General features: G+C 35.1%; 1 pseudogene; it reads left to right on the forward strand.

The window, feature by feature from the left end:
* The first annotated feature begins 599 nt into the window (after positions 1-599).
* On the forward strand, positions 600-5,794 carry LOC131183759 (DUF21 domain-containing protein At2g14520-like; annotated as a pseudogene).
* The last annotated feature ends 2,755 nt before the right edge of the window (positions 5,795-8,549 follow it).

The following is an 8,549-nucleotide window of genomic DNA, read 5'->3' on the forward strand; positions in this document are numbered from 1 at the left end:
TGGGAAAGTATCGCAGGTCAAACTATCGATTTCACGAGACGCTCGCCGCTTGTCTTCTTAGTGATCCCATACGCCCTTTTGTTGATAGATCTTCAGAGGTTCTCCATTCATACTCGCTTTTGGTTCATGTCTAGTGGACGAAGGTGAAAGAGTTGACCTTAATAAAGGAGATGAGTTATATGTGGCTACAGCTACTTCATAGAGTAGTTGAATGGGTCAAAAGGAGAATAAGTAGCCACAAGATAAATTCACAGTACAGCACATTAAAGGGAAGTATAACTTAGGAACAGGGAAGAGAAGCCGCATCTTGGGACACCTCAGCCACATATTGGGACACCTCAGCCAGTCCTCTTTAGTCTTAATATGTACAGAACTTATGGCACCCTCAACCTCAAGACATCGTCTCAAAACTCTCTCTCTCTCTCTCTATCTCTCGCGTCACATATTATCTCAAATCGGTCGCTTTCTGTCAACCGCGAAGCCGTCGCTCTCACTTCTGCCCGGAAAATATCTTTCGCTTTCCTCTAACTATTCAGTTCTCGGAAGTAGTCTCCGCTTCCTCAGTTCCTCTCTCTCTCTCTCTCTACCCCTCTCTCTCTCTCTATCTGTCTATCTATCTATCTGGAGATTGATTACTGGAAATAGTTGCTTCACTGTGGCATTACGTTGGAGAGAAGAAATCGTTTCGAAACGCTAGAGGTTTTTTTTTTTCTTAATGTTCCTGTCTGGAGAGGATTTTTTATAGAGTAAATGGAGGTGATTGAGCACTGGTTGTCGTTTCTTTAACAATTAAGCAACTGGGTTTTTTTTTCTTTTTTTTTTTATTTGATTTGGAGAAGAAAAATTGAATGGCAGTGGAGTATAAGTGCTGTGAAACGGATTTCTTTATTCAAATTCTGATAATTTTATTGATGGTGATTTTCGCTGGATCGATGTCTGGGCTTACTCTGGACTTATGTCTATGAGTATCGTCGATCTTGAAGTTCTTGCCCAGTCCGGGACCCCGAAAGATCGCAAACACGCAGGTACTCTCTCTCTCTCTCTCTCTCTCTCTCTCTCTCTTCTCTTTAATGACTTTCGCTTTTACTTTATCTTTTCTTGCTTTGCTTTCCGTCTGGATGCTAAGAAAATAACTAAGGAGATTTGGAGATTGATTTGGGGTGGTGGAGTTTGATTCGTGTGGGGCCGGGTGATGCGAAATGTTGCTTAAAGCGAAGCGTGCTTCACTCATTCATAGATCATTAAATTCAAGATCGACGAAGTTTTCTTTGAAAAATCATCAAAAAAGAGATGAATGGGCAGCAATCAAATACTAAAGGATGGATTTTATAGTCAGGAAAAAAAAGAAAGGATTTGATTGATCAGAAAATTAAGTATAAAGAAAGTGATAGTAAGAAGGTTGATCTATGCTTGTAATAGTTTTTGGGGTGATAATTTTTTATATCTTGGTGACTTGATCTTGATGCTTCTTCAACTGCCTGTGCAAAATTCTTGGAGCTGTTTTGCAGCAATTTGACGCCAAAACTTTCCATAAGAAGTTAATTTCTGACGTTTACTTGCGACCTTGTTGGTATCTATTAGTTTGTCTTGTGCATTTGTTTCTCCACTGATCAATTTCACAGTTGGTCCTGCCGGTTATCATTTACTCAAATCAGACATTAATCTTTTATTAGCTGTACGGCCTTGGAAACTCTGTAATGAATGTCCTCACTTGAAATTGTGTAATTTTGGAAATTTGTTGAAGACTTTGTGATGGAAATTCATGTCATAGTCACAAGGCAACTTAAATCTATAGCATGATGATTTAACAATATTTCAAGGATCACTATCACAGTCACTTGTGAATGCTTATAATTTTAGGATACTCTAGTGTGGGTTTTTGTAGCTTGATGTGACTGAATAGAACCCATCTGTCAAAAAATTAATGGAGTTACTCTAGCTTGGTTTTGATAGCCCAATGACCATAAATACTATGTTCATGGTTGATGTAAATAAAATTTCTAAGTACACTTCTTCCAATACAGCATTAGTGAGTTTAGGCAGTTCATGTTCTAGGGTATGTAATTGTTTAGTTGAATTATCTTTTAGGCTTTGTAATTAATGCAAAAGTTATGAGGTTGACGGTCTGAGGATTGCTGCATCAAGAAGCACTAAACTTACTGCTCATTATTGATGATGCATCTGAGGAAGAGAATTTCTATTGATAGCTTTTAATTTGTTTTAGCTGGATACCCTTGATAAATATAAAGAAAAAAAGTTGCTATATGAAGACTATTTCAGGATTTATATTTTTCATGTGTAATAGTCAAGTTTGCATGATGATGATTGTTGGAGATCTAAATTCCAATAATGTACAATGTTACAACTTGTGCTGCACCTCTCTGGAAAATGACAGCTCCATATGTGCTATTTTAGAAAGTTATATTACTTTGATCATATGCAATGCACAATTATTATTTGTCCCTTGTGATAACAGCAAAGATATTGCCGGTTGTCAAAAATCAACATTTATTGCTCTGCACGCTGCTCATTTGCAATGCTGCTGCCATGGAGGTACATATTAATTAGATGTCTTTTGGGCTTTGATTGCATGGTAGAAAACAAATCACCTGCTTTCCTCTTTTTCAGGCCCTTCCTATTTTTCTCGATAGTCTGGTTACAGCTTGGGGTGCTATTCTAATTTCAGTTACCTTGATTCTCCTATTTGGTGAGGTGAGGAATCCATTTAGATTTTTATCTGGAGTTGCATAGCTGAACCCTTAGAATTTCAAGTGTATATGATTAAGATAATGGTATGGGAAATATGATTATGTGGATGTGCTAATTGATCTTTACTTGGATGTCCAGATTATACCACAATCTGTCTGTTCTCGTTATGGTTTGGCAATTGGTGCAACAGTGGCTCCAATTGTTCGTGTTCTTGTGTGGATCTGCTTCCCTGTTGCTTATCCTATAAGCAAGGTATGTAAGTTTAAGGAAAGTTGTTGTTTAATCCTCATATATTAGTGAATTAACTTAGTATTACACGTGAGTATACAATGTTCCAGCTTCTGGACTTTCTGCTGGGTCATGGACATGTAGCACTGTTTCAAGAGAGCTGAGTTGAAAACACTAGTAAACTTTCATGGTAATGAGGTGCGTTTGTAGGTTTCCTAAATTACAATATTGAACAGTACTATGTTGTTCTCAACTATTTGTTGTGTTTCTTTGGTGGGTTGTTTGCAGCTTATTCTGTTGCATTTCCTCTTTTTTTTTTTTTCTAATGCTTGGTTTGCTCATTGATTGCCCTCATGATGCCAATCAATTGAAGATTTTGTTGTACACTATTGTTCAAAATTTTCCTATTCAAGTCCTGCTATGTGCAATTTGGTTATCTACACTTGCAATCTTCATTAAAATCTACTGTTTGCTTTTATTCTTTTATTGATCTTTATTAGGCAGGAAAAGGTGGAGAACTGACTCATGATGAGACAACGATTATAGCAGGAGCACTAGAGCTCAGTGAGAAAACAGCTGGTGATGCCATGACTCCTATATCTGAAACTTTTGCATTGATATAAATGCCAAACTTGACAAGTAAGATGTTTCTGAAGAGCTTAAACTGCAAAGGAACTTACTTGTTGCATAAATTCATCCTTATTATCTGCACTACATACTGCTTATGTACAGGGATTTGATGAATTTGGTCTTGGAGAAAGGGCATAGCAGAGTGCCAGTTTATTATGAGCAACCTACAAATATAATTGGACTTATTCTGGTAAATTGACAATAGTGACATATTCAATGAAGATGAAAGAACTTTTTTTTTTGGGGTTTTTGTTTTGGACATTTTGTGGGGGTTCTTTTTTCCTCCCCTATATGGATTATTGTCTCTATGAATTGGCCTTGTTGAATAATGTGGTTTGCTATAAGTAAAATGATCAAGATATTACTAGCATTTTGAATGAAGACTAGATTTTAAAAAACATTCCACCAGTATTTCTGACTCCCTTGTGGTGTGATTGAAGTTTGCTCCATTATCTTTTCTGTAAATGTTGATAAATTTTCCCTAAAGAATTACCTAGATTTCTTGGCAAGTGTTTTGTGGTTAATAACAAAGTAAATTTCAAATTTAAGGTTCATTTTATATTTTTTGGCTGGTTATATTTTATATTTCTAGTTTGGGATTAAGGCTTAGTTGTTGTTGATTATGAAATTACAAAAGAGATGTTGTTCCCAAGCTTTTAAGTTAATAGATTTATTTGGTTTTATCAATTAAATAAAAAAAAAAAGATAGAGAGGAGAAGAGAAGATGGTTGGGGGGAGTGTCTAGGAACCATAAGGCATAAAGAGTCGTGTCAAAAATCTCAGGAGAGTGAAGTAAGAAAGAGGCCCAACCACAAGGAAGCAAAGTATGAACTTACATTAGAAAGGACAACAAAATGAGATTATAGATTGTATGCTAACTAATTGATCTTATTTGACACCTGATTCATCCATTGTCTTTTGCCTTTACTTTCATCTCTTTCAACATGGTGTCACATGTAACAAATTTGTTGCCAGATGAATTTTGGTTGATTTCTACTCTTCTGTTTTTTTTTTTTTTTTTTTATGTTTAATATATATATTTTTTCAATCTGTTTAGGTGAAGAATTTATTGACAATTCACCCAGAAGATGAAACACCAGTAAAGAATGTCACCATTCGAAGGATTCCCAGGTATCTTTTATTCGTATCTGTTATACTATTGGAGAAATTTTGCAGTTATATTATTCTGGACAGCATTCAATGTGATTGATATTACCATAAACTTATGCTCTATCTATTTTATGCTCTAGGGTTCAAGAAAATTTGCCATTATATGATATACTGAATGAGTTTCAGAAAGGTCACAGCCACATGGCTGTTGTTGTAAGAAAGTGCAACAAGACAGAGAAGTCAACCAGTAACACGGCTGGTGGTAAGTGCCAACTTCCTACCATTATCTATCTTAATAATTACTTATTATCTCAAAACCTGTTTAGCTGTACCATAATAGACTAATCATGTAAAATGATGGGGAAATCATTTTGATCCACCACATTAAAATACATCCAGTAAAAGAAGTTAGAGTTGATGTTGATGGTGAAAAGCCTCTCAAGAGAAAACTTTAAAAACAGAAGGCCGCCAGAAGTGGAAGAGCTTTCCCAATGCCGCAGCAATTCATTTAAGGGCTCAAGAAGCAAGAAGTGGACAAAGGACCTTGACTCGGATATCTTGCTTATAAATGGCAATCCACTCCCTCAAATTCCTGAAGAAGAAGAAGCTGTAGGCATAATAACAATGGAAGATGTCATTGAAGAGCTTTTACAGGTACTAATTACGTTTTACCAAATTTTATTATCTTGTAAATAACTTCTAATGGATTGAGCAAGAATCAAGTGGATTGGAATCTTCTTTAGAAGGGATTCTCATGATTGGGACTTGGACATATTCTCTTATGCTAGTATTTCTTTACTGATAAAAGTAAACAAATATATAAATTGGCTTTACCCTGACCTTGCTTTTACACTATGTAGGAGGAGATCTATGATGAGACAGATCATCATTTTGAAGACACATGACACTGGTGTTCTTGAGGAGCAAAATCTAGTGTAGTATAGACAATCACTAAAAATTTGTTAAATTTATTTCGACATTAGACTAGACTTGAGCTGGAGTAAAACCAAGAATAGAATGATCAGAAACTCGTTGTTTGCTATGTATTGCTTGTATCAAGAATAACTAGAATTGTTGGTGCTTGTATTGTTTGTAAAGGAAATGGATTCTTTGTTCAGCAGTGGGAATCAAAAGCTGCACATTCAGGTATCAGGCAGAGTCTCTAGCAGCTGCCTGCTTATCTTGCTGTAAGATAGCAAAGAAGTGGAGATGATATTGGCATTTTAGGGTTTGAAATTTGAATGGAGAGAACTCATGCAGTGAAGAAAGAGGAATTTGGTCTAAGAGCATTTAATGAAAAGACTTTTTTTTAAGTATTTTATGATAAGTGAGTTTTTTATTGAATAGTTTACAACATTGAAAAATCAAATTTAAGTTGTTTCTACTCTAGATTACGTTAGAAAATTTAGTATGTATTCTCTGATATCTTGCAGAATAATTATTAAAGCCTTATTTGATTGGGGTATGTGTGAGGGAAGTTCAAGTTTTCAAGAAGTGAAAATCTATCTTATTTGATTGACAATTTTATCTCAATTTTTTAGGAAGTTAAGAAAGTAATTTCTCACATTTTCAGAAAATGAAAGTAAGTTACCTTTTAGAAAGTTTGCTATTGATAAGGAAGAAGTTTGATTTTCAGGACTGGATAATTGGCGGAATCGTACTTATATAGAAATGATTTACCATTATTTGATTTCTGATTTTCTTTTTTCTAAGGATTTGATCTTATAATTATTAAAATTTTATATTCTATTTTGTATTGCACTTTTAACACTTTTTTACAGCACTCAATAAAAAAAGGCGAAATTTTTAATTCATGAAATTAATAGTACAAATTTGCTGAGTGAACTTTACAGAAAATACATGTTATAATTGGAGAGATCTAATTCTATTGTTTTTCTCCAGTTCCTTCTGAAGATCCAAACATACTGTTTAAAGATGGTCACCTTTCATTGGATAGATTTTCATCAACAAGAATGACATGGAAAGATTGGTTACAGGTAGTCGCTCCTCTCTTATAGATAGTGACACATAAATCTTTGGCCAGAGGAATAAACTCTAATTATCTGTGGTTGGAAACCAAGAGAAAGTGAGGGAATGAGCATCTTATAATAATATGAAAAACATGAAAATTCATCTATCACAAGCTGATCTCTGTTGGGCAATAAGCACTTAAATGAGTGAAAGTAACTTAACAGTGGATCAATGCAAAAAGCCTTGCAAATATTCATTTCTTCCTAAGTTTCAGTACAATTTTGAATAAGAAACTTTTAAGCACTCCTATGGTTGCACATCCTCGTTGGACCTCATTTTATTGCAATTTCAGCATCATTAGTTCAACTTGGCCACGTAGTTAAGCCATTTGTATGGGTTAGTTTGTTTCTTTTCTCCTTTCTGTTCTTTTTCTTATCCTCAGACCTTTCCTTCTTTCTATGCTTCAGAGTGCTTATCTGAACTCCTCGGATTGAGCTCTCTTGCCTTCTTCCGCCTATCTTCGTCAAGCCCTCAGAAGATTCATAAGACTTTACTGATGAGGGTTTCTGGAACAAGTAAGTAGCTCTAAACTTCTCGAATAACCATTGGCATGAAATTGTAGTAATAATAGAACTTTCATTTGGTAAATTAAAATTAACTTTGTTTTTAATTTAACTGACTTTTGCATGTAATTAATTTAAATAAATACTTTGTAAATTAAAATTAATCTTGTTTGTAAATTAAACTAATATTGGCATGTAAAATAAATTTAATTTAATACTTGGTAATTGTAAAATAAATTTGCATGTTAGAAATCTTTATTAGGTTGTGATTGTTTGGGACTTATGTGATATTAGAATAAATTACACATGTACATAATTAACTTAGTTCAATTATCCTTAGGGTAACTTGGTGAAAATTAATTAATTAGGTTAAATAGAAACATAGGGTTATTTGAAATTGAATTTGTTTGTAAATTAAATTCCCAATAATAAATTAATTTTAGTCATCTGGTAAATATCATTTAATAAATTAGCAACCCCATAGATAGGAATTACTTGTGCATGAAAATTGTGTGTAAACAACAACCCTTTTTGTGAATTACTTGCGTGTGTAGGATTAAAATTGCATTTTTTAGGATAAAGTTTAATAAAGGAATAATAAACAAGACTTCTAGAAACATTAGTAGAGTACTGTCACTCTAATTAACGAGGTTAGACCAGCGTAAGGGTGCATAACACCTTCCCTTACGTACCCACTATCCCGAACCTAGACATTGGGCTATGGTAATGACGGTTGTGGAAACTCTGCAAGGAGTAAGTTGCCATCCATGACCCTCGGAAGAAACATCAATATGTCCGGTTATTACCCGGTGGCGATTCTGTCTATCTATGCCTTTGTGGCATAAATCCTTAATACCGTGGTAGTGTTATGGGAAGACGGTACTTACCAGTGGTTTGATTCTATTAGGATTGTATGAAGTGCATGTCTAGGAAATGCTGTCTAAGGAGGTGGTACTTAAGTGAGACCATTGTGACTCCACCATCTTTCCTGGGCATTACCTGGTGCATTTTATATAATTCTAATGGATGATATTTCGCCTCACGCCCCACCCCTACAGTTTGGCGACTCCACTGGGGACTAAATGGATAGTTACTCCAACATGTTTCTATTAGTCTAATATTATTCCTCTGTTAAACTTTTTGCATTGCACTACACTATCACACGGATCACTCTTACCCTTTTTAGCCCCGTTAGTACTAGCCAAGGAAACCATAGCTCTACTCGAGCTATGACGAATTGGTGAATGCTAGCACCCCATGCCTGTACCTTCGAGTATATAAAAGAGCCATAGCTCCGGCCGTTGTGCTTAATGGACAAGCTCTCGCATGGGTGACCCT

The sequence above is a fragment of the Hevea brasiliensis genome, chromosome 10 (assembly GCF_030052815.1).
Source record: "Hevea brasiliensis isolate MT/VB/25A 57/8 chromosome 10, ASM3005281v1, whole genome shotgun sequence".
Classification (NCBI taxonomy): domain Eukaryota; kingdom Viridiplantae; phylum Streptophyta; class Magnoliopsida; order Malpighiales; family Euphorbiaceae; genus Hevea; species Hevea brasiliensis.